At 39.5% G+C, this 26,356-nt stretch overlaps 2 long non-coding RNA genes across 2 annotated transcripts in view; one reads left to right on the forward strand and one right to left on the reverse strand.

The window, feature by feature from the left end:
• Nucleotides 1-26,356, reverse strand: part of LOC132345793 (uncharacterized) — a 127,481-nt gene that overhangs the window by 71,006 nt on the left and 30,119 nt on the right. The gene's annotated exons all lie outside the window — the stretch shown is intronic.
• Nucleotides 302-10,961, forward strand: LOC104968982 (uncharacterized). The gene is made up of 3 exons (XR_808026.4): nt 302-921; nt 5,139-5,356; nt 10,606-10,961. It is a non-coding gene; the product is annotated as an uncharacterized lncRNA (long non-coding RNA).

The raw sequence follows: 26,356 nt of genomic DNA on the forward strand, positions 1-26,356 counted from the left end.
AAGCATAATCACTTTTGATTTCTTTCAAGTAGTTCAATAAACAATGAGAACTATTTTAAAACTACAGGCATTCCATGGGAATCTCTCTGAAAAGAAATAACTTACACTGAATGTCATTTTATGAGTTAAGTTTATGGCAAGCTATAATCTTTTTGCAATATAGAGTGCAGTAAAAGCTAATTCATACATGTCCCTTTTCATCCAGTATATACAGGAGATCCAAATTTTATCTGCCGGAAATGACCTAAGGTGATTTTTTCTTCCTTTGAGAAGCAGAAGAATATTAAAATTGCAGGTACTTGTCAAGAGTTTCCTTAATTTACAAATGATCTACTTGACACTGAGTGCCTGGGGATGTCTTAATTTGTCTGCATCGGTGTTTCAGATCATGGTCCATAATGTGAGGGTTCTCTACTGTAGACAGAAAGCGCATGGGGACAGAGAGAGGAAGACAGCCAGAGGTTACTTAAACCAAGAATTGGAAGATCTTAGGCAGTTCAACCTGAAACAAAGGCATAAAACACACCATACCCTAAACCTTATAAAATAAAGGAGGAGGTAATGGGCACTCATGAAGGGCCAGCCACACGGATGCCCCCACATGGTGCAGGGCCAAATATGCGGAAAATATACTGATGTATCTGGAGAACTGGGAACTTCTCTAATGTGTGTGGGTTTTGATTTGGTATTTATTTCCAGGCAGCCTTTATTAGGAAATCCCTCAAAACCAAAAGGCCTTCACGTTGGTTTCAGGGTCATGAAGGAGGAGAACTGGGAGACTATGTCATATTTCACAGACCTGGCAGGCTGATGGGGAAGGACTTCAGAAGATCAAAATGTGCTGGGGCAGCTGGAGAAAAAAGAAAGAGGAGTGATCTTTGTGGTCTTTCAGAAGAAATAATAAAGCAAAGAAGAGCAAAGGTAAAGGTTCCTTTACCAATAATATTTATTGACACTTGCTTTATTCTGTCTCTACCTTTCTAGGATTCTAGGTTTCATAATGAATAAGAGTATATGAGCAATGAGCCATTAATAATTTCATGCTGGAATAATACTTGGCTTTTGTACTGCACACATTTGTACATGTCAAATTACTTGATATTCATATCCATCAACCACATTTTATGAGTCAGAAAAAATGAGGATTAGAAATACTAGGCCTATTAATTTGAGAAACAAAGACTAGAACCTGAGTTTCTAGTTGTCTGTTTTGCTATACATGGAATGAATGAGTTTAGATACAACTCTTTTCCTCCAAAGAGAGAATAGGAATGCTTTCCAGAAGCAAAACTGAGCTGATATTTTAGTGTGAATAATTATTGGATGCCTTGCTGAGACTTGTTTTGCTTGTCCATTCCAACAACTAAATCTTTAAAAAATAAAGCTGACATTTGTTTCGGTTTTCTCTAAATGAAGAGTATAGGTATTTATGTGGTGTTTTCCTTGTGGCTCAGCTGGTAAAGAATCCGCCTGCAATGCAGGAGACCTGGATTCAATCCCTGGGTTGGGAAGATCCCCTGGAGAAGGGAAAGGCTGCCCACTCCAGTATTCTGGCCTGGAGAATTCCATGGACTATACAGTCCATGGGGTTGCAAAGAGTCGGACACAACTGAGTGACTTTCACTTTCACTTTCACTGTGCAAAAGTTCTGTAAACTCCTTTAGATCTTTTCTGTAACCAAATCCCATATAGGAATCAGGTGTCAAAATCTCCCTCTCTTCTCCCCTCCTTCCCTCTCTTCTCCCCTCCTTCCCTCTCTTCTTCACTCCCTTGGTCTTTACCTTCCCATCCCATCCCCTCTCCCCTCCAACCCCTTCACCACCGCCCCCCGCGTGCTAACCATTTAGCTTCATATTGCTCTCCCTTTTGTTTCCTCCTTTTAGCCTTGCTGCTTATACCATTCCTCTTGGAAAGTCCCATCGTTCCTATATGTGGACCTCTCTGCCTGTCGTGTCTTCAGGAATTATATACTGACCCACAGCTCTTAGCTCTCATAATTCTAGGAGCAGTTGCGCAGAATTCTTCTGGATAAAACTCCTCATCCTCATTATATATTTAATCACTAAACTTCTTTGGATTTTTTTCTAATTCTCAAACAATTTCAAGGGAAAAATACATCCTTCTTGGGGGCAGGTGCATGATTCACAATGGTTCTCTCTTTCTAAAAAAAATTTTTTTTTCTTTTGTTCAGTTCAGTTCAGTCGCTCAGTCATGTCCGACTCTTTGCAACCCCATGAACTGCAGCACGCCAGGCCTCCCTGTCCATCACCAACTCCCGAAGTTCACCCAAACTCATGTCCATCGAGTCAGTGATGCCATGTAGCCATCTCATCCTCTGCTGTCCCCTTCTCCTCCTGCCCCCAACCCCTCCCAGCATCAGAGTCTTTTCCAATGAGTCAGCTCTTCACATGAGGTGGCCAAAGTACTGGAGTTTCAGCTTTAGCATCATTCCTTCCAAAGAACACCCAGGACTGATCTCCTTTAGAATGGACTGGTTGGATCTCCTTGAAGTTCAAGGGACTCTCAAGAGTCTTCTCCAACACCACAGTTCAAAAGCATCAATTCTTCAGTGCTCAGCTTTCCTCACAGTCCAACTCTCACATCCATACATGACCACAGGAAAAACCATAGCCTTGCATGACCATAAAACCAGGCTCTTTCTCTGGAATATAGATGATTGATTCAGGAGAGGTGATTACTTCAAGGGTAGCTAATCCAAGCTGGTAGCATCAGCTTCTCTTTCCCAGAAACTTGAAATTTAAAATCTAGAGACACAGACTGAGATGTGCCAGAGCTGATGCAAACAGAGACGAGGCGGGGGATGAAGGCGAAAACCACACTTCTGCCTCTGAGATCCGAGATCCTACTGCTGCCCCCTCACCTGAGGTCCTGGGGAAGCTCACCCTGGGAGGTGATGAATTCCCCACTATCATCCCAGTAACATCCCAGTAAGTCACGAGCTAGAGCCTTTTTTTTGTTGTTGTTACTGGAGGAAACTATTTTCCAAAAGGATCTAGACCAAGAGATGGTTGCTTAGTTGAAAAAAGCTCTTCAGGTGGGAAACCATAAAAGTGATGATACTTCAGATTCTTTAAGATATAAAATGTATAGATGTTTTCCAATTATTTTTAGATCTGCTGATTGGAGTTTCTACTGTTATTCTTGTAAAAACCACAGCCAAAATCAATAACTGTGAGTTCTAATTTAAGCTTCTTCAAAGTAAGATAGGAGTTTTAAGCTAGTAGTAAAGCAATCTGGGTACACAATTACTTCAAATTCTACCGATTTCTTTTTCCTGATTCATACTTGTCTAAAAACATGTGATCGCTGAGCAATGTTGCTTTAATGGATTGCCCTTATCAAGTTTTCCCAAGTATTTAATTTAATTACTGCACCCACAACAATTCTTTCACTATGTCATCAGGAAATATTAAATTACATGATTATAATACTATAACAGTTTGGAAACAAAACAAACATACCTTGCTCTTATTAAGCATTAAGTTCACCAGTAAGAGGAAAAAGTGCTCAAGCATGATAGAGAATAACCATTTTTGCAATAACTCTTGTATTTAGCATGATGCAGGCATTAGTGCATTTTATAGGGCAATTGGAAGGCATCTATTAATCTAGAGCAGTGGTTAAGTGGAGATATATTAAAAGAGCACCCACTAGACTTAAAGCCAAAAGACACCTAACTAATATAAGACATGCAAGGTCAATATAAGACATCGAGGTCAAAGGAAGAACTTTAAGTAGACGAAAATACTGTACATTTAGCCTTTTCCACAATTTTACTTATGTTAATAGTTAGATACTAAAGAGAAAGTGTGGCTCAGTGAAATAAATCAAAAGCTGGCCTTTGGAATGAATACTGACTCTTTCCCAAGCTGAACATCTCTTAACAGGCAAAGCAACTGTAATGGTCAGCCGCCAAACGACTGCATAGTTTATTGCATTCAGGTAGAAAAGAAGAAAGTTGAGAAAATTTTAACATTCTCTGGAAAAGTGTGTAGACCTGATCTTTATAATCAGTCTTCACTTTTTAATAATTATTAACTGCTTATGATTGAAAGGGGATTTAATCAATAAGAGGTCATTAGGAATTATAAAATGAGAATTGTATTCTGAAGAAAAATGTAAATATAAAACACATATATGTATCTATGTATAAGTCCAGCCAATATTATTAGACACTCCGGCTGTTAATGGTATTGTGTTTCTGACTTAGATATAGTGTGGTCCCTAAGTTTGATATGAAAACGACACGAGAAAATGAAGTATGCTTTTAGTTGATTATGCTAGAAGATATAATAAAGAATATAGAATTGCCACTTGAAAATTCATCAGGTGTTCTTTCATATCATTAGGTTGTGAATTTCTAAAGTTCAATGGCCATCAATATATATTGATCAACCTTCAAAAAGAAGAATTAATCTGTAATCATGAATAATGACCTCTACATGACATTGATGATCCCTAAATCAGAAACCTACATGCATGAGAGAATTAACATATATTCAGCATGAAAAAAAAAAAGTGAAAGTGTTAGTCACTCAGTTTTGTCCAATTCGTTGTGACACCATGGACTGCAGCCCAACAGGCTCCTTTGTCCATGGAATTCTCCAGGCAAGAATATTGGAGTGGGTAGACATTCCCTTCTCCAGGGGATCTTCCCTGACCCAAGGATCAAACCCAGGTCTCCCACATTGTAGCACTGTAGGCAGATTCTTTATTGTCTGGGCCACCATGAGAAGTGAAAGTCGCTCTGTCATGTCTGACTCTTTGCAATCCCATGGACTGTGTAGTCCATGGAATTATCCAGGCCAGAATGCTGGAGTGGGCTGCCTTTCCCTTCTCCAGGGGATTTTCCCAACCCAGGGATTGAACCCAGATTTCCCGCATTGCATGCAGATTCTTTACCAGCTGATCCACCAAGGAAGCCCTGTATTCAGCCTATCTATAGGCTATTCGGACCTAATGAAATTCTTTCAAAGGATGCCTCCATACACAGGGTACCATACTAACTCTTAGCAAATAGAATTGCCCTAAATTTCTTGATTGGACCAGCCCTGCAAAGAATGGCACGCTTCCAGAGTCATACCCCAGCCCGGAATCTCCTGTGTTCATTTTCTCAGATAAACTGTGTGTAACCTCCAGTGACAAGAAGGAGTCATCAGTGCTGAGGTCCTACTCTGCAAGCCCGCCGACTTCAAAACCCGGCCCATTGGCACCAAAGACTGCCAGGCTAACAGTGTGCAGAGAACCAACAGAGACAGACGCCAAAGGAACTGCAGAAAGCGGAGCTAAAGCTGCTGATCACAGGTGATCGGGATGCTGTGAGGCACCACCGGAGGTAATGTGGAAAACCTGTCATTTTCTGGGTAGCCACAGGAGTGCCCATGGGCAGAATGGGGGTGGCTAACGCCACAGAAACCATGTCACACTGTTCAAGAGTGAGCATGCAAGTGGGACTCTAACAGCAAAAGGATTCCCCACCAGCAGCTCCCAGGACAGGAAGGACTAAGTCATTACGCGGTGCCTGTGAACTCTCCACAGGGCTCCATTGATCTTGCGGTCTGCACTCATGCACAGGGCTTGAAATACCTTCAGCTCTATCATCTGTAAATACTAGCAAAGGTTGCTCCCTCTCCCCAAAGTTAGGAAGGACAGGGACGATACCCAAACATGCTCATGCAGGCAGGTGCAAGTTGGGGTAACAACAAAGCATTGTCTTTTATATATCCCTCCCCCACCCTACGGGACATTTTAGGGACTGGAATGTAAAACCTTCATTTCGAATGTATTGGGATGGAGGTGGATGCAGTATCTCCATCTGATCAAATTTCTACACAAGTAACACAAATTTCATATTCATTCATTCACATCTCACCAAAGATGTATCTTTGGATCCCAGGGCTTTGTGGGTCCTTTTCTCACAATACTTTTATTACTCTATTTTGAAATAGGATAATCACTCTTTAATTCACCTATTCAGCAAAGTTTTCTTGAATGCCTATCATGTGCCTTCACTGTGCTAGGCATTGTCTTGTTAAAGAACAAGATGGGAAAGCCTCTGCCTTCCTGGAGTCAAAGCTCAGATGACAGATATTTTAAAAATTAAACTTTTGTGAAAACTACAACCCATCTAGGTGTCTTGAAGCAATATCAGGTGCCTAGGTTGTAGCCCCTCAATCTAGACTGACTATATAATGTTCAGCAGTAGTTGGGACTCTGGCTGGCACAGAACAGATACTTACTAAATAGTTTACTAAATTGATCTAATGAGTATCAGAACAACAATAAGATTGCATGAATAATTGGAAGAAAAATTTACATTTTAGAGACACTTTAGAAGTGATATCTTTTCTTTCCCATCAGGATATTTGCTTTTCATTCCTTGAATTGTAAATATTTAAAAGTTTATTAAAAAAAGAAAACCTAATATTTCTAAGACATACAGACTATATTTAATGTGCTAGTTTTTCAGTCTTGAGGTGTATTTTTGGAAATCTAGGGCAAACATTTAGTGTAGTTCACTCTAACATATGAACCTGATTCAGAGGCCCCACTCTTTTTGTGGCTTAGGCTACAATCTTATCCTGCTTTCTTCACTTTAAGTGAAGTACTTATGAAACCTGTGTTTGTTATTTAAAACTCTTGAACACACTTCTGAACAGGGTACAGGCAGTCAGGGAGAAAAATTAATCTGCCTGTTGAAAAGTCTGACACCTATAAGATTCCACTGGCCTGAAAGAGTGAGTGATGTGTCTACAAGAAGCAGTTACTCTTAGCTAAATAGTTTGACTACACAATGTAAGCTAGTGCTATATCCCCATGCTGTCCAGAGGCTTGCCTCTGCTCTCTGGAGCTTCCAGGGCTGCAAATGAGTTTTCTACAAAGAGTTAATGCCTAGTGCAACAGTGGACGTCTGAACTCTACTCCAGTCTTAAAGACAATATTCGTCCATCCCCATTCTGTGCTGTGCTTAATTGCTCAGTTGTGTCAGACTCTTTGTGACCCCATGGACTGTAGCCCACCAGACTCTTCTGTCCATGGGGATTCTCCAGGCAAGAACACTGGAGTGGGTTGCCATGCCCTCCTCCAGAGGATCTTCCCAACCCAGGGACTGAACCCAGGTTTCCCACATTGCAGGCAGATTCTGTACCATTTGAGCCACCAGGGAAGCCCAAGAATACTTGAGTGGGTAGCCTGTATCTTCTCCAGGGGGTCTTCCCAACGCAGGAATCGAATTGGGGTCTCCTGCATTGCAGGTGGATTCTTTACCAGCTGAGCTACCAGGGAGTCGTCCATCCCTATGCAACTGTAACTGCAAAATATTTAAAGACTCATCCATAGACAAATATGAAAGTATCCATAAGCTGAAGCCCAAAAACTTTGAAGAAGAGTATACATCTTTAGTATGGATTTCCTTGATTTGTGATACAGGTTTCATACACTCCATTATCTAAAAGTCCTCTTCTGATTTTGTGCTTTATATTTCCTCATTGCTACTGACCAGAGACAGATGATCTCTAGCAAAACTAAGGGCCAGAAAGAGGTGATGGATGGCTTGCTAAAAACATTTAAATTTACATTTAAATCTGTAAATACCCCACATACCCCATTTACTCTTCCTAAAGGGGTATGTTTCAATCTAACAAGGCTTGCTTTCTTCTCAGATAGCAGGGCACAAAAATTTATTGTGTCAACCCTTAAGAAGCTTACATTTTAATGAGAAGAAACAAGTATCCCTCAGCTAATGTTAATGTGAGGCAAAAGCAAAATACAACAGAAGTATAAATGCAAGACCAGGAGATCACAGAGGATAAAAAAAAAGGGGGGGGGGGCGGGGAGGCACTGTTTAAAGGCAAAGAGACAAATCCAGCCTCACCAAGCAGTGATGTCCAGTATCTGAACCCTGTAGGCTATGATATCAGAATGCAGTGAAGGGGGGCTAGAAGCAGAATCAAGAAGATAGTGTGAGTTACTGACCACTGCTGGGAGCAGTGAGGCGCTGGAGCCAAGGAGGGCGGGGAGCTCCACCCCAGACACAAGTTCATCCCCTGGATGTATCTAACCTTTGCAAAGCTGTATCTGCGGGGATTATTTATTTAGTTGAAGTTTGGGGCATTATCCTTGGGAGAATCCAGATGCGTTGGTACATTTTAGCTTCAGAATGTAACAGAGAAATCTATCCTTGCCTAGGGTGGCATTTGCTACTATAAATCATGACGTGCTGGGTTTTAGCTGCGGCTGAAAGCTGAAATACATCTCCTTTTAACTTCTACTCTGTGGTCCCAGTTCTGCCCTCAGGAACGAACAGAGATGAAGTTGAATCCCTCTTCTGTGTGGCAGCCCTTGAACTGTCACTAGAGGGGCCCCTTTCATGTACTTCCCCAGGTCCTCAGCTCCATGAACCATTCCTGTTGGTGTGCACTCTGCTCCCTGCGCTGTCCCGGGCCTCTTCCTCGGCACATCCTCGAACTTGTCACATCTCTCCTAAAATAGGAAGCCCACACGGAGCACCGGGTTCCTGGGAAGAGGAGCCAGGGACAGCTTCCTTCCTCATCCTGTGCACTGTGTTTATAAAGATGTCCTGGAAGGGCTGGCGGTCTTTCTAAGCAGCCCCTCATCCTGTTGGTGCCTCCTGAGTTTACTACATAGCCACACGTGGAGACATTTATCACATGGACCTTGAAAATCCATCTATTCTCATGCCAACTCCTCATGTAGCCTCAGAGTCAAACTGTACTTCTTAAAGCAGGAACAAAGATGTCTGTTACACCTCATGGGGAAAAGGCACACTGGTTACTAGCATTACTGAAACAGCCAGCATCTAGTGAGCTCTTGTATATGCCAGATAATCATTTTAATGAATTATATCCTTTCACAAAATTAAACTATGTGTTTAATCATAAAATATGAACAGATAGAAAGACATCAGTACAAAAGGACATAATATAAAAGGCAAATCTTACTCTTATCACACATTTCCATGTTTCATATATCCCACCAAAATTTTTCTGTGTGTATATATTATATATCATGTTTTTACATAATATCTATAATACTCAGTCTTAGTTTCAATCTAGATCTAACCAGTTCTTAGAAATTATTTCATAACATTCCATACAGGGTCATCTAAATCTTTCCAACAGCTACATGTATTTCATTGAGTGGATGTACCACGGTTTGAATCTCATTTAATTCTAACAACAATGCTATGCATGAGTCTTCCTCATTAAACCCACGGAACACTGAGGTTTAAAGACACTATTACCTTTCTCAATGCCACAAGTTGTAAAGTAACTCTGTAAGGGTTCAAGGGTGTATCTGCCTGACTCCAGTGTTTATCTATGTATAACCCCTCTAGAAAATTTTCATGGAGGGATTTCATAATATTTCACAAACAGATTTTCAAGTACATAATGTCTTTCCCTTTATATTTTGTAATTGATACTATAAGACTTAGAAAGCGGCTCACGCATTTTGCTATGGCCAGAAATGTTCCCTGTCCTGAGCTAGTTCAGCCTCTGGAGGCCACAGATACCAGTGATTTGCCAGAGTCTAGTTGTAGAATGAAAGCATATTGTCCGTTCTCATCAGCACTGTTCATTTCTACACAATTTTACATTTTTTGTTGTGCAGGTGCCTTTTGTTTTTATTTTTAACAGAAACTGTTGCAGCATCCAGAAATATCTCATCGTATATTGAAAATCTGTGCTTTATTTACTGTTTTAATGTTCTTATTTACCCCAGTTCAGAAGGCCATAATTGGTTCTATCTCCTGGCCTCATACTCCCCATCACTGTCTCTTGAATAAAGCTGCTAATTGCATGCAGAAAATATTAAAACATGATCATGACTCTGCTAAAAGAATAAACATGTCAAGTGTCAACAAGATATTGTAAGTCTGCTGTGCTTCAAACTGAGTCAAAATAGATGGCTTAAATTTGTTCTTCTCCGTGCCTGTTTTGAGAAAGTGAAAAAGATACACCTGTTATATTAGCACGTTCACTGTGCTCCAAGCCTGTTCCTCTTCACAATAAATAAATTAAGATTTTGGGTCCCTTTGCAAGCCTCAGTTCAATCTGTCTCGGGCACCTCTCTGATCAAATATATCCACATGGTATTGTCTACTGCATTATAGCACATTAATAGCTTGTAAAGTGAAATTGATGCAGCCTGATAGACTGTTTTCCTGAAACAGTGACAAACTCATCAGTGATAGATGCACTAATGGATATGTTGAATTGCAATAAATATAAATGCGGAATCGAGCATTAAAAACGTCATCTTGTGAGTTTAGGTATTTATGAGGCTGAGCCAGCTGGAAACATGAGTGGTGTGTTCCTGTGAGCCGCGGCAACTCTGAGGTTCCAAGGAAAGCGGAGGCCCTTTCATCACATAGGTCAGGCCGCCGGCAAATTGTTGTCACAGCTGTGCCATTGTCAATTAGGCCTCCAATGACTCAGCCCTTTGTTTTTCCTGCTTGCACATCTCACCCCATCTTTTCTCTGGGCTTGGGTGCTTCACTCCTGCAACCTTTCCAACACATTTCCCCTCGGTGACTCTTCTCACATGTTCCGATTCATCTTCCAGGCATTGATCTACAGCTCAGAGAAGTGACATCAGGGAAGCATCTCAGCTACTTCAAAAGGCACTGTATTCCTTCTGGACTCTTTTGGCACGTCAGACCCAACAGGCCAAGCAGAAATGCCCCGCGTTGTTACACATTTGCCTCTGATGTGTCTGATGCACCTGGCCAGCCTTTCTGAACCCTAAAGACTCTGTTTAATGTCAGCGAAATCCGGCAAGACAACAGGATCCGGGATGCAGTGGAGGACAGACGCATCTCACACAGTTTTTCGTCAAGCTCAAACAAAACCACGCATCAGGACCACGTCACAGACACATTGCATGTTTTAGGAAGACAGGGAACAGACCGGGAAGTATGTTTGGGGGGACCAGGTTTTTGGTTATGGAATTTTTTGAAACCTGCTGGAGTGGTAGATTAAAAGTTAGCAACAGTTTTTACTATGTGCCAATCTCAGTCTCAGGTTTGAGCATGGGGTCTGTTACAGTTACTGAAAAACGCCCTATTCATTTCCTGGCTTGCGTCTGCATCCAGTGTTCTCATAAACTGGTGCAGATTTGCTGTCAGCATTCAGTAAAGTGAATTACTCAGTGCTTTTTCAAATCAGTTGTCACAACGTGCTCTTGATGTGCTCTTAATAGAATATAATCAAACTGACATTATTTTAGAAGATTACTAGACTTGCCCCCCAAAAATAAAACAAATATTTGGCAATTGTAATTCAGTTTAACATGAAAATAAGTTAGTTTGCTTGTTGTTGATCCTGCTTATCACCACAAAACCTTCATAACTAAACTCTGTTTTAAAATAGTGATGTACCTCTTGTCATTGTCTAACAATAGAAGTAAATAATATAAATAACAAAACTAAAGAGAACAGCAATGTGCCACACGATGAAAAAATAACAGCATGACATTTTTAGTCTAACCATATTCTTCATCTAAAAGCTTACATAACAGATAAAACGTAAAGGAATCTTATAAACTTGATCCTTCAGTGTATTCTGGTTGATTGTTTAATCAATTGTGAGACATGTAGAAACCATCTCAGCCTTAAAATCAAGCTTCAGTGTAATGCTAAATCTCGCCCAAATTCATATCAAGTATTTTAATTATTTTCATAGCTAAGACAAACTATCAAGGACATTTTATCCCAAATTAGTAAATGGAAAGAAAGTGTCAAAGAAAATTGTGAAAGTTAGGGATAACTTTATTGGAATTGCTTCCCCTACTATTATTAGTCCTCAAACTCAGTTAAACAACTTTTTATTAAACGCTAGTTATAATTCAAGCAACTTTTTAATCTCTGGTGATGACAAAGCTATCCACTGAGTAAATATTTATTGAATATCTATTATGTGTCAACAAAGGGATATGAGGGAACAAGCAAGACCCTGCACTCATAGGGTCTTCTATTCTGCCAAGGTGCGGGTGAAGATCGAATATACATTTTAACACGAACAACAAAAATATAAGGTATCGATGAGCATGATGCAATGCAAAGAATGAAGACAGATGAGTAATTGGCTGCCTTTCTTAGACTGGTCAGGAAAAGCCTCTCTGAGGTTTAGATTTAAGCTGAAAAATACAAATAATGACAAGTCAGTCATATGAAAATAGAGGGAGAGCATTCCAAATAGCAGAATAATTGGTGCAAAGGTCTGGAGACGAAGACAAGTTTGGCAAGTTGGAGGCTCAGAAAGACCAATTTGACAGAACAATAGATTCTAATTATGCCGTTTTTCTTTAAAGAACTCAATTCTTTATTCAAGATAAAGAAGTCACTGCCAGGGTATGTCTCTCTGTAAATTGCTGCATGTGAGTGTGTATGTATGTGTGTGCTGAAGTCTTAGTCACTATTCTCCTGTACTTGTCTCTGCTTTTCCTCTTGAATAGCCTTGGGTCTTGAGCCACTGTGGGAGAGGACTTTACTCTAAAGGCCAGTTCTCCGCCGTCAGGACCCCTAGAAGGATAAACAGCCGTAAGGATATTTAGATAGGCTAACCTGGGAATATAGAAGTTTGATTCACAATAGACATGCCAGGATGCTCTGAGCATACTGGCCCTCTGAAGAGCTCCTGTTCCTTGAGCCAGCTGAGACAGGAAGCAGCCTCTTGCAGCCACGTTAGAGTAAGCTGTCAGGATTTTCAAGGGCATGACAGGAGATATGGGCCTCGCGCTCTTTGAATATAGGACAGTTCTATTCTTTGGAAAGAATTTTAGCTTGATGAATTCCTTGTTTGAAATTCTGATAAGTAAATCTCTGTTAACAGAGTGATAGTATTCCTGCCTTTTATACGTCCCTAGATTTTAATGAAGTCATTAAATTCATTTTTAAAAGAAGATGAAGCCAGATATCAACCTTGACCTTGAGCGTCTCATTGACAATCACTTTTTCATATAATAGAAAACATAACTTTGAATGACAATTTTGGTTAATTTTTCCCTGGGGGAAAAATAAGTTAATCACTTTATGACTCAGTTCCCTCATCTGTGAAATGAGTGAATTTGTTTAGATCTGTTAAGCCCCCTTACATTGTTAACATTTATGATTAATAAAATATAAACTATTACATAAATGTGACTTCTATTGTGTTCATTGTTAGTAACAACAAAAAATTCCGTACATACATGCACCAGAAATCATATTGTACAGAACTTTGGAGATCTCAGACAAGAAGGTGTTTATTGCAGCACTGTTGTGAAGAATGTCACCAAGGAAACTGCTATTGAAGCAAAAATGGAAATAGGAACTGAGTTACATACAAAGATGAAATTTTGTCAGTTGATTCAGTTTTCATTTGATTGTTCTTTCTCTTAATCTGGACTTCAACTTCATAAAACAGTTTCAAAATTATTATTTTACTAAACATTAGGTATTTTGCCTAGGCATATTGACTTGTAGTCCATGGAATTTCGTGGTCTCCCCTTACAGTTATGTTTATGTATAACCTTAGAATCAAAGTTTAAAATGTAATGGTTGAGAGGTCCCAGAATGGGCCTTAAGGGCTCCTTCCTATGACTGTCCTTTTGTACAAACTTCTCAGAGAAATCCAGTGATCTGAGAATGGTCTCTCAGCTATTTTCTGATGCCAGTTCAATGCCAGTCTTCCTAAAAGTTAAGGAGAATCTACATGGTTTCTCCAAGTTGCCTCCATATACCAGGTACTCTAATTGTGGTGAGTGTCCCATTCAAGTATTCACAAAAGGTAAATATCTACTCTGTGCCAAGGATTATGCCAGGTCCTGGAAACACAAAGAAGCAATTAGAGAATTCAGATGTGGACTCATTTACCCAAAGAGTAAAATGTTAAAGTATTAGTCTGCATGGTAGACCTTCAGTCCCTAATGTTGAAAGAAAAAAATAAAAATATAAAATGGTCCATGGCACCTTTCTGAGTAGATCATAAAGCAAAAGGAACAGAAGGAAAATGAAATGCTTACATCAGAAGGTAGTACAGTTTGATTATAACTCATCATTACTCTGGTGTAAGTCATTTTCAGAGCAGTTAGGTTTGAGGCTGTGATATTCTCGGTCCAAACCAGTTTGGCCACAACTTGCTTTCCTATTAAGGACCCACAAAGAAAACCCTGGAGATAGCACAGCTACCTGCCAAGTTTCATGTTAGGACAAGACCTGTGCAACCAACTGGGGCTGAGTCTTGGTTCACTGCACTGTGCTAAGGATATGGAGCCTTGAAAGCAAGGTTCCAAACAGGGTCACATCCACAGCAGTGCCAAGAGAGAGAAGGGGCCAATGAGTGGAAGCTAGCAGCAGAGTGAGCGATGCAGCCGTGAGCACGTGCCTGTGATGAGAAACCTTCCTTCTTCTGCTTTTCTAGTCATGTCAGCAGTGGCAGAGACCCCCAACAGGTGCCAGAGGAAAGGGCCGGAAAGAACCTGGGGATGGAGGCTCTTGCTCTAAATGGAAAACAGTTCATTTCAAAGTGCAGGAAATGCAAATTTGGAGTTTCTAGAAGCAGCTCATTCTTTGAAGAAGAGCGATTGTACCTGAGTCTCCTCTATTTGCTTACTCAAAAATGCACAAATCACAGTAAAAATCCGAATTCATTGTCAAGATGTCAGAATAACAGAACTTGAGTGAGTCTCATAAAACAGCTCAAGTGTTTCTGTAAATATTTTGAATGCATTCCTAATAACACTAATAGCATTATATAGTATTTTTGGATATGAATCTTGTTTTCTAAGGCCACATCTTCACATCTAGACAGAGAGAATCAGTCTAAGAACTATTGCAATCTCGACTTCCAAATACAAGATTCAACAAAAGCTAAAGAGAAGAGTGAGTAAAGATCCAGACATTTCCGACCAGTACTTTGGTGATACACTAGCCCAAATCGTTTGATCAAAAATTTCAACAAAATTCATTCTTTACTGTCAGTGTACAGTTGAAAAATTGTATTTCAAATTAAAAGCACAATAGCGTGCCCTTTTATTCCAGCTCTGCAGCAAAAAGGATAAAATAAGGTTCTTTTGAGAGACGCAGAGTATGTTCAGAGTGTACTTATGCCATGCTCGCCTTCCCTTTCATGGAGCCCTGTGTTTACTTCAGCATCTCTGCATGACATCAGTACTTAGAAGATAAACACAGTCATAGTGTAAGTGCTCCTTACGTGTCCACCAGAACATTCATTCAACCTATTGACATTCATTATACACCTTCTAGGTGACAGAGATTGTACTAAATTCTGGGTTGATGAAAAAAAAAGATATAGCCCCTGTTTTCCAATTATTCACAGTCTTTTGAAGGAAATGACAAGCTGACAGACAAGAAAATTAGAGCCACATTAGATTCAAGTACATCATGGCAAATAGATGAGGAAAAAGTGGAAGCAGTGGCAGATTTATTTTCTTGAGCTCCAAAATTGCTGTGGATGGTGGCTGCAGCCACGAAATTAAGAGACACTTGCTCCTTGTAAGAAAAGCTATGACCAATCTAGACAGCATATTAAAAAGCAGAGACATCACTTTGCCAACAAAGTCCCATATAGTCAAAGCTATGGGTTTTCCAGTAGTCATGTACAAATGTGAGAGGTGGACCATGAAGGAGGCTGAACACCAAAGAATTGATGCTTTTGAATTGTGGGGCTGAAGAAGACTCTTCAGAGTCCCTTGAACAGCAAGGAGATCAAACCAGTCAATTCTAAAGGAAATCTACCCTTAATATTCATTGGAAGGACAGAAGCTGAAGCTCCAATACTTTAGTGACCTAAAACAGAGGGCCTACTCATTGGAAAAGACCCTGATGCTGGGAAAGATTGAAGGCAGGAGAAGGGGATGACAGAGGATGAGATGGTTGGAAGGCATCACTGACTCAGTGGACATAAATTTGAGCAACCTCCAAGAGATAGTGAAGAACAGGGAAGCCTGGCGTGCTGCAGTCCAAGGGGTCGCAGAGAGTTGGACAACTGAACAACAGTTGTTGTTCAACTTAGCAACTGAAAAACAACAACAACAGACCCACCTTGCACAATCCTGAGGATAAAGAGGGGTGGGTGAAGGTGGGGGCAGAAAAGTCTTTCTGACAGCTTGAGCTTAATGTTGAAGGTTAAGTTCAAATTAGCCAGGTAAGGAAGAGGAATAAGTGTTCCAGGCAGGAAGACCAACACATGCCAAGACTCAGAGGTGTGAGAAACTGCAGGGAGAGAGAGAGGAAGCCCAAAGTCCACATTAGGACGTGTGGATCTTTAGCCAAAGTGTGGAGAGTCACCTGGGCAAGTAACAGTATCAGATTTGTACTTTTGAGAAAGTTATCTGGCAACTTGCATAGGATGCAATAAAGATATGCCAAGCTGGACACAGAGGCTAATGCAAAAATTCAAACATGGCACCAGGAAGGTCTGAATTTCTTCAGACTCTTATCACCATCATCATCTGTGAGAATATACAATATGGCACGCTCAGTACACACATTATCTTACTTGATCCACACAATAACAACAGTGTCCTTCTTATGCCCCATTTTACAGCTGGGATAAGTAGATAGAAGACTTGCCCTCACAGAGTAGTAACTAGAAAAGCAAGACTGAAACCCAGGATGTTTGCGATTAGACCCTCATACTTAATCATAACTTCACGCGTCTTCACATGAGTCACTGCATCTGAAGAGAAGTTCATCTACTACATTCCAGGTATAAAGCAAGCAGGCGACAGCACTTCCCAGGTGGTGCTATGGTGAAGAACCCACCTGCCAAAGCAGGAGACCTGACATGTGGGTTCGATCCCTGGGCCGAGAAGATCCCCTGGAGGAGGGCATGGCAACACACTCCAGTATTCTTGCCTGGAGAATCCCATGGACAGAGGAGCCCAGTGGGCTACAGTCCATGGGGTCACAAAGAGTTGAATATGACTGAAGCGACAAAGCACACACCAGTTCTAGTGAGACAGGGAAGGACTCGCTCAGAAATCACGCAGCCCCCAAAATGATGAGTACTCCATCCCTAGGTGCTCAGCAGAGACAGAAGGGGACACACGTTTTTAAATATATGATATAAGAACATGATTTGTGACCAGTAAACAAAGGTTTGAAACATCAAACTCCTCACTAGAAATCTCCTATAGGTTTTATCTGAAGGAAAAAAAAAAAAGTCAAATCAATCAGTTGCTTTCTTTGCTCATGGGCATTTGAACTATGATTTTAATACCCCAGATTTTGTTCCCAAATTGCTTCCTTTTGACTAACACCTTCTCTATGAAAAAGAAAAAGTTATATTCATATTACTGTTTAAAATGTTGCATTATCAAAATATTGACTCTTGAACTTAGCATTTCATTATTTTGAAAAGATATGGCAGTAGTACTCTAGTATAAAACCCATTTTATTTGAGGTGACAGTTTCCAGACCCATTCATCCAAGCAAGAGCTTCATTATCTCTGGCACGGATCCCAGGAAGGATCTCCATAACTCAGAACTTAAATATCATTTTTGTTCAGGACCAATTATGGTAATACCGCCAAAAATGCTTGAAATGCTCACCTCCCTCCCCCCACAATCAATCTTAGGAACAATGGATATAGCAGGTAAGAATCTGTCCTTTAATTTCAAATACACTTAACATACAGAGATATATACATTAAATAAGACTGACCACAAATGAGATGCAGTATCTGTCAATCTCCCAGAATAATTTGTCTACATTTATTGAACAGGAATTTTTACCATTTTCTACATCCAAAATGAACCTGTTCCACATTTTTTAAAGAATCTCAAACTATATTTAATGAAAAACCAAGAGCAAATAATGTGTTCAGTACCTACTACTGAATAATTTTTTTAATGTAAATTCTGAAGTACAAATAAAATCAATGCACTGGAAGTCTTGAATGACGCAATTAGCACAAGCACTTCCAAAGGCTATCACTGAACTTCTGTTAGCCTTAAATACATGTTGTTGGAATAATATTTAAGTTTTGGTTTTCAAATTATTTGAAGCTGAAAATAGAAGTTATGTGCCACGTGTTGGACTGTAGGGCCTTTGAGAGTATGGAGAGACCACATCCATTCATTAGTTAATGCCAAGCCCGAGTATGCTATCCACTTGAACACTACTCACTAAATATTGGTTAAATGAATGAGTGAATGGAAGAATGAATGAAATATAAAGGAATGTAAACACTATCCTGGTGATGCAGGCAAACTGTTCTTTAGTAAGAGAGAAAGGAAGATTCAAAGGCCTGGGTTATTAAAATTCATTGTCCACTATAATTGAACTCACAGGATAACTTGACTTAAAAATCACAAGATAATGTCTCTCCAGTTACAGGCACAAGAATCTGAAATGGGCACCATGCCAGCATGAGCACTGAAGCCTTCAAAATTAGCACTGTTTTCTTGGACTTTGTGTTCTTTCCCAGAAGATAAGATTATTTCTTACCACTGTTTAGCACTTATATTTATGTCTGCTCATATCCGTTTTTCTAAGTAACCAATATGTTAAACAAAATGTCTCTATTTTGATCAAGATAAAATAAAATTGAATTAAGCTACAGTTAGTCCTAATTTCTGATTAACAATTTCTCATAGTTTTAAAAATACTTGCTAAATTAGCATGAGACTTAACTTCTTACATGTTTATTTTATTGTCATATAAGGAGGAAACTCTTTTTCTGACTTGAAAAATTTGAAAGGAAAAAATGCATGTTTATCTTTGTAATCTAGGTCATAAATCTGTAATTTTTATTCCAACTTTATAATCAACATATTTTCTTACCTTAAAAAAGAATGAAAAATAAAGTCAACCACAAAGCAAATTGGGGAATAATTATTGTTAAAACCACAAAATAGTACTATATGGGAACATAGGTCAGGGACTGAACTGAGATTTACTTAGAATTAAAATTTAAAGTATCTTTTCCTGAAATGATTCCAGGAACTTTGCAAAATATTTGTCCCTATTATAAACTCTTATAACTTTCATGGTTGTATGGTTTTTAATTATTTCACAGCACGGTATGAACTGAATTCTCTAGAGGCAAATACTCATGAGTCCATTTTGATTACATGTTACCCAGCATTTACTTGAAAGAAATAAGTGAAAACAGCATTTTGGTTCAGCATTTCATATAAGTAAATGTCTTGGATATTTTCACAAACTCCAAAGATCCAAGTTAAAAAATAATGACATTCTAATTTTGGCTCAAGTATTTTGGATCACCTTCTGCATTTTGACATAAATTTCACATTCATTTTTGTATTAGAATCCTTAGTAGGCAAAGTGCAATGTAGTACTTTACAGCCTTTGAATCAGAGAGAACTCTTAGGAATCAATGCAACGAAGTTTAACTTACCTTAAAAGAGACTGGTTTTCATGAACTCTTGCCAAAATGACCTAGGTTCTCTGGTCAAAAGCAATACAAAGACTGCCCTCTCTTCTCTTCTCTGAGACCCAGTGGGCTGATGGTTCCCGCTCTGTCTGTGATAGGCACTGCGGAAGACTCAGAGTTTGTGCTCACTCCTGATGCCACACACCTTTTCTTGGCACTTCCTCTGGTCCCAAGGGAAAATTGCTGCAGAAATTTTCTTCTCCATAATCTCTTGACAGATGGCTCTGCTGGCAAGAGTCTCAACTTTTAGGAGCGCTTTAATAGGCTTTTATTCTCCCGCATCGCATCTTCACAGGTTTTATTTTTTTAATTGCACATTGGTTGATGCCCCAGTGTCCTAACAGGCCAGAGAATCATTGCCCCCTTGGAGTACTCCCAGATAATCTGCTTCTCTTGCTTTCCATTTCAATAAATTTGCAAAGCTAGTTTCCTTTTAATGTTCCATTATTTTTCTGCTCATACACACAAAGGCAGTTGGAAAAAAGGCCTTTACTTTAAAGCACAAAGTGAATAAATATTGAACTGTTCAAATACAAAAAGTAATTTTGTATGGCCATTGATAAAGTTATAAACCAAAAGAAACAAAATCTTACAAATACCAACTTTCTTGACATTTCATGCTTTCCTCTGACAAATACCTTTTATGTAGTTTGTTTTCTCTCTCTCCCTCTCTCTCCCTCTCTCTCCCTCTCTTCCTCTGACCCTCTCTCTCCACGCCCACACCTTTCATCTTTTTGGAAAAATAAAGGAAACCTAACCTGAAATTATAGATTCAATTACTATTGAGATGTTACTTAAGAGAGTTAAAAAAATTATACTATTCATTTCTCAGTTCTTTCATCCTTATCCTTAAAAACAATGAAAATAAGGATGACTTAAAAATAGATAGCAAACCAAAATGTCTATACATCCAGGTAAGGAATTTCAGCCAGGAATAAGCGTGGAGTGGTGGGAACCATGGCAAGCTGCATGCTGTGTGCCATTTTCAAAGGACAGTAGCTGTTCATCTCCGGCTCATTACTATCTGATAGGAATTCAAACTCTGAGTTATGAGAGCTAGTTTTCAAGAAAATTCCCATATCTGACTTTTTGCATGTGAAAAAGCTTATGTCTTTCACATCTTAGAGGAAACTATGGTAACTAAGCTCAAACACCTATGACCAAGCCTTAGGCTGACTTCTAACCTAGAATATACTGAAATAAAACTAGTGCAAACACCAAAACACTGCCCCTTATTAACTATGAGCTCTTTTCTTATATGTGAAAATGATGATAAAAATGTAGACTGGTTAAGTCAAGTAAGAAAACGCTTATAATAATCCTTATTAAAGATGTTAGGAAGGTTCATAGCCCAAAACAGGGAAATGGTGTGAGCAAGGTACAGTTCAAGTCTGGAGAAGGACCAGGTTTATTTAAAAAAAATAATTAAAAATCAATTTAATGAGAAAGTGATAAGTTGTATTATATCTGGATTTCTTTATAACACGATCCTACATAATAGGTACTAGTTTTTTCCTAATTACACAACTCATGCTAAGTGCAAAAAATATATATTTTTTTAAATTCTAATTTCACTACTAATGAAATATTAGTTTATAATCTTCTAGAATGTGTCTATATATACATTTATACTTTTATAAATTATAAAGTATACATTTATATAAATACTATTACATACATATATTTTATATTATATACATATAGAGCAACCGTGAAAGTGTCTCAGTCATGTCCAGCTCTTTGTAACCCCATGGACTGCCAGACTCATGGAACCCCAGAGTAGCCTGCCAGGCTCTTCTGCCCATGGAATTCTTCAGTCAAGAATACTGGAGTAGGTAGCTTATCCCTTCTCCAGGGATTCTTCCAAACCCAGAAATCGAACTGAGGTCTCCAGCATGGCAGGCAGATTATTTTATCAGCTGAGCTATCAGGGAAGCCCATATACATAAATAAATACTGACCTTTATAAAAATTGTGTATTGAACATACTTGACATATACTACTAACAATATAATACTGCACAATGAATATAATACCACACAATTGCACTCATCTCACACGCTAGCAAAGTAATGCTCAAAATTCTCCAAGCCAGGCTTCAGCAATATGTGAACCATGAACTTCCAGATGTTCAAGCTGGTTTTAGAAAAGGCAGAGAAACCAGAGATCAAATTGCCAACATCTCCTGGATCATGGAAAAAGCAAGAGAGTTCCAGAAAAACATCTATTTCTGCTTTATTGACTATGCCAAAGCCTTTGATTGTGTGGATCACAACAAACTGTGGAAAATTCTGAAAGAGATGGGAATACCAGACCATCTGACCATCCTTCTGAGAAATCTGTATGCAGGTCAGGAAGCAACAGTCAGAACTGGACATGGAACAACAGATTGGTTCCAAATAAGAAAAGGAGTATGTCAAGGCTGTATATTGTCACCCTGCTTATTTAACTTATATGCAGAGTACATCATGAAAAATGCTGGACTGGATGAAGCACAAGCTGATAGCAAGTTTGCTGGGAGAAATATCAAAAACCTCAGATATGCAGATGACACCACACTTATGGCAGAAAGTGAAGAAGAACTAAAGAGCCTCTTGATGAAATGAAAGACGAGAGTGAAAAAGTTGGCTTAAAACTCAACACTCAGAAAACTAAGATCATGGCATCTGGTCCCATCACTTCATGGCAAATAGATGGGAAAACAGTGGAAACAGTGACAGACTTTATTTTGAGGGGCTTCAAAATCACTACAGATGGTGACTGCAGCCATGAAATTAAAAGACGCTTGCTCCTTGGAAGAAAAGTTATGACCAACCTAAACAGCATATTAAAAAGCAGAGACATTACTTTGCCAACAAAGGTCCATTTAGTCAAAGCTATGTTTTTTCCAATAGTCATGTGGATGTGAGAGTGGACTATAAAGAAAGCTGAGCGCCGAAGAATTGATGCTTTTGAACTATGGTGTTGGAGAAGACTCTTGAGAGTCCCTTGGACTGCAAAGAGGTCCAACCAGTCCATCCTAATGTAAATCAGTCCTGAATATTCATTGGAAGGACTGATGCTGAAGCTGAAACTCCAATACTTTGGCCACCTGTTGTGAAGAGCTGACTCATTGGAAAAGACCCTGATGCTGGGAAAGATTGAAGGCGGAAGGAGAAAGGGATGACAGAGGATGAGATGGCTGGATGGCAGCATCAACTCAATGGACAGGAGTTTGAGTAAACTCTGGGAGTTGGTGACGGACAGGGAGGCCTGACATGCTGCAGTCCATGGATCACAAAGAGTTGGACATGACTGAGCGACTGAACTGAACAATATATTACTGGATTATTAGTCTGTTTTTTTCACTTAAGACTAAATTTGGTATCAGGTGTTCCCTATTTCCATAAATAATCTTCCCACAATGTGATATTTAAATGACTACATAGTATCCCATGGTTTAGATATAATTTATCTGGCCAATCTCCCATCACCAGGTAAATTTTCCCAATTTTTTTTACAATAAAGTGTCCACAATTGACAACAACTGTTCATTTATCTTTGAACCTCTCTTATATCTCATCGTGTCAAAATATATGCATAGTTTCCTCCCAAAAGATTGTGCCAATTTACAATCCTGTAACTGTGATAAGTGAATTCATTTCCCTACATTCTCAACAAAACTGGGTATAATCTCTCTAATTACTTCAGGTGGAAAATAGATTATGTAATATTTCAAACGTTATAAAAAAAAGGGTTTCACATATACTGGATGAATTGCTTTTTCCCTAATATGTTTTCTCACGACTGACTGGCAGAGTGGGTTTATCTAGTTAGTCCTCCTTGGAGCCAGTAAACTGTAACATGGGCAAAGGGAGAGACATGTGGTCTGTCAGTTGAAGTATTTGAATCCCAACCAGCAGCAATGGGACTCTTTCCGTGGGCCTCTGATACTTTTATGCTAATCAGACACTTCATGATGGTTAATTTGGGGCTTCCCGGCTGGCGCTAGTGGTAAAGAACCTGCCTGCCAACGTAGGAGTTAAAAGAGTCTCGGGTTCGACCTCTGGGCCTGGAAAATCCCCTCGAGGAGGGCATGGCAACCCATTCCTGTATTCTAGCCTGGAGAATCCCATGGACAGAGAAGTCTGGCAGGCTACAGTCCGTGGGGTCAGAAAGAGTCGGACATGACTGAAGTGACTTATATGCATGCATGGTGAATTTATGTCAACTTGACTGGGTCACAGGGCATCCAGATATTTGATTTAATGCTATTTTCGGGTTTGTCTTTGATGTTTCCAGAAGAGACTAACATTTGAACCAATTGTCTGGGGTAAGCAGATTGCCCTCCCCAGTGTGGGTGGGTGTCAGCAAGTCTCTGAAGGGCCTGAAGAACAAAAAAGCCAGAGAGGGAGAAGTTATTCCCTGCCTGACTACTGAGGTAGGACTTGGGGCTGCTCCTGCTTTGGGACTGGCGCTCACACTATTAGCGCTCCAGTTCTATGCCTTCCATCTGGGGCTGGAACGGTACCACTGGCTGTCCAGCTGAAAGGGGGCAGGTTGTGAGCTTCCAAGCCTCACTAATTCTTCACAATAAATAAATATTGATATAGATATCATGTTGTATATATACATACAAACTGCCTAATACCCCTACCACAGTATTGATTAAGATGGGAAAGTGAGGAAATTTGTCAGCTGGTGAAGTCTTCAATAAACAGAATTTCATGCTACGATGACTCATTGTGACATACATGGAACTGGAAGAAGAAATGTTGATGTCAAGACTCGTGCCCACTGCAGCCTTGTTCAGCAGTGTAATACACGCTCTGGATAAAATATTCCAGGTATTCTGGATAGCACTCTCTCTCTATAGAGCATGGTTTTAGAAGGACCTACATGGCTCAGTAACTGCCGTATACAGGGTTCTTTGCAATTGTTCCCTGGAGCTAATCAAATCTCTTTAAAAAAACTCAGTCTCCCATCTGAGAAGTGATTCCTCTCAGTGGACCCAGAATCACTGAGTGACTTTGGATAAATAACCTCCTGTATGTCAGTTTCCAATTTGTAAGATGAGAATGATAATTGCAATGCTTACCTCATAATTAGTATCATAAAGATTAAATATTAATTGCTTAGATGATTGCCTGATATAGATTGACATATAACTTTTTTTACTGTTATCACTGTACTTTCTGTAAGTTTCTATAGTTTCACAACCTGAGTATAATAGTTTATATCTTTACTGTATCCAGAAAAAGGTAAATTTGTTGAGATAAAGGTCTGTTCACCTTTACTATCAAAAAACGAACACATTGTCTAGAAAGTGAGGTCCTGAATAAACATTTCTTTAAAGATGAATGGTTAAGTAGATGGCCATATCATCAGGCTGAATCTTTCCTGCCATAATTCCCCTTTCTGATTTCTAGTTGTAATTCTTAGTTTCACTCTTTATTTAATTTTACAATCTTTAATAAGCACATACATTCCAGTTAAACCTATAGCATGACAACAGATACTAGAATTAGAACAGGAAAAATATTAGTCTTCACCTTAAGGGGACTATGTTTAGTTTTGTGTGAAAGATCATGATTTAGCTTCTAAATAAGAACACTGTCAAAATGTGACCATTAGGGATGAAAGCTACTGTCTGTAGAACAGGTCATCAGTGTAGATATTGAACCACATGACCTAAACAATTTTGCTTTTGAGCTTCAGAGACCCGTGGACACATCAAAAGCTAACAGAATCCTGGTGTGTGATTCCGGTTATTGCTGATTAGCTTTTAAGGTTTAAGAAGAAATTACCTTTTCTGGTTTCCTTCTTCGATTTGCGGTAAAGACTGTTTATAACACATATTATTAGTTCTGACTTACCACATATGTGTCATTCATGTAAAACACAGATCATTCTGCAAGTTTCCAAAAATAACAAATGCTATCTCGAAAATACTTTTCATAAAATTCAACCCATTTGCAATTGAGATTTTCAATTGGTTCCCTGGTGCAATGAAGGAGACCCAGGTTCAGTCCCTGAGTCGGGAAGATCCCCTGGAGAAGGAAATGGCCACCCACGCCAGCATTCTTGCCTGGAGAATCTCATGGACGGAGGAGCCTGGTGGGCTACAGTCTATCAGGTTGCGAAGACTTGGACACGACTGAGCGACTAACATGTCTTCTTCATATCAATTGAGATAAGCAATTAATAATTATGTCTTCCATGTAAGGCAAAAACAAGAATTCTGTGCTCTCAAAGCAAAAAGGTATGGTAATGTTTCAGAGTATAATTGAATACTATAAAGAAAAGGCCATTGTATAAATCATAGTTATCATATTCTTTTCTATTCTATCTATTCTATTCTATCAAAGAAGAAAAAGATTTCAACCAGATAGTCTTTAAACACTGTTGGAAATACATGTGGAAAGATGTAAATAAGTGATTATTTGGAGGGGCTTGTGCACCCTGAATTTAGTCATAATGTGTCTTTCTTATACATCCTAGAAGAGGAGTTAATTTTTGTTTAATCCTCTATTAAACGTCAGGCCAAAGAAGCTTTCTTGTTGATATTTACATAGAATTAAAGAGTGTTATATCTCCAGGGAACTTCAGTTCAGTTCAGTCCAGTCACTCAGTCGGGTCCGACTCTTCACGACCCCATGAATCTCAGCACGCCAGGCCTCCCTGTCCATCACCAACTCCCGGAGTTCACTCAGACTCACGTCCATCGAGTCAGTGATGCCATCCAGCCATCTCATCCTCTGTCGTCCCCTTCTCCTCCTGCCCCCAATCCCTCTCAGCATCAGAGTCTTTTCCAATGAGTCAACTCTTCGCATGAGGTGGCCAAAGTACTGGGATTTCAGCTTTAGCATCATTCCCTCCAAAGAAATCCCAGGGCTGATCTCCTTCAGAATGGACTGGTTGGATCTCCTTGCAG

Source organism: Bos taurus, chromosome 7, assembly GCF_002263795.3.
Source record: "Bos taurus isolate L1 Dominette 01449 registration number 42190680 breed Hereford chromosome 7, ARS-UCD2.0, whole genome shotgun sequence".
NCBI classification, from domain to species: Eukaryota; Metazoa; Chordata; class Mammalia; order Artiodactyla; family Bovidae; genus Bos; species Bos taurus.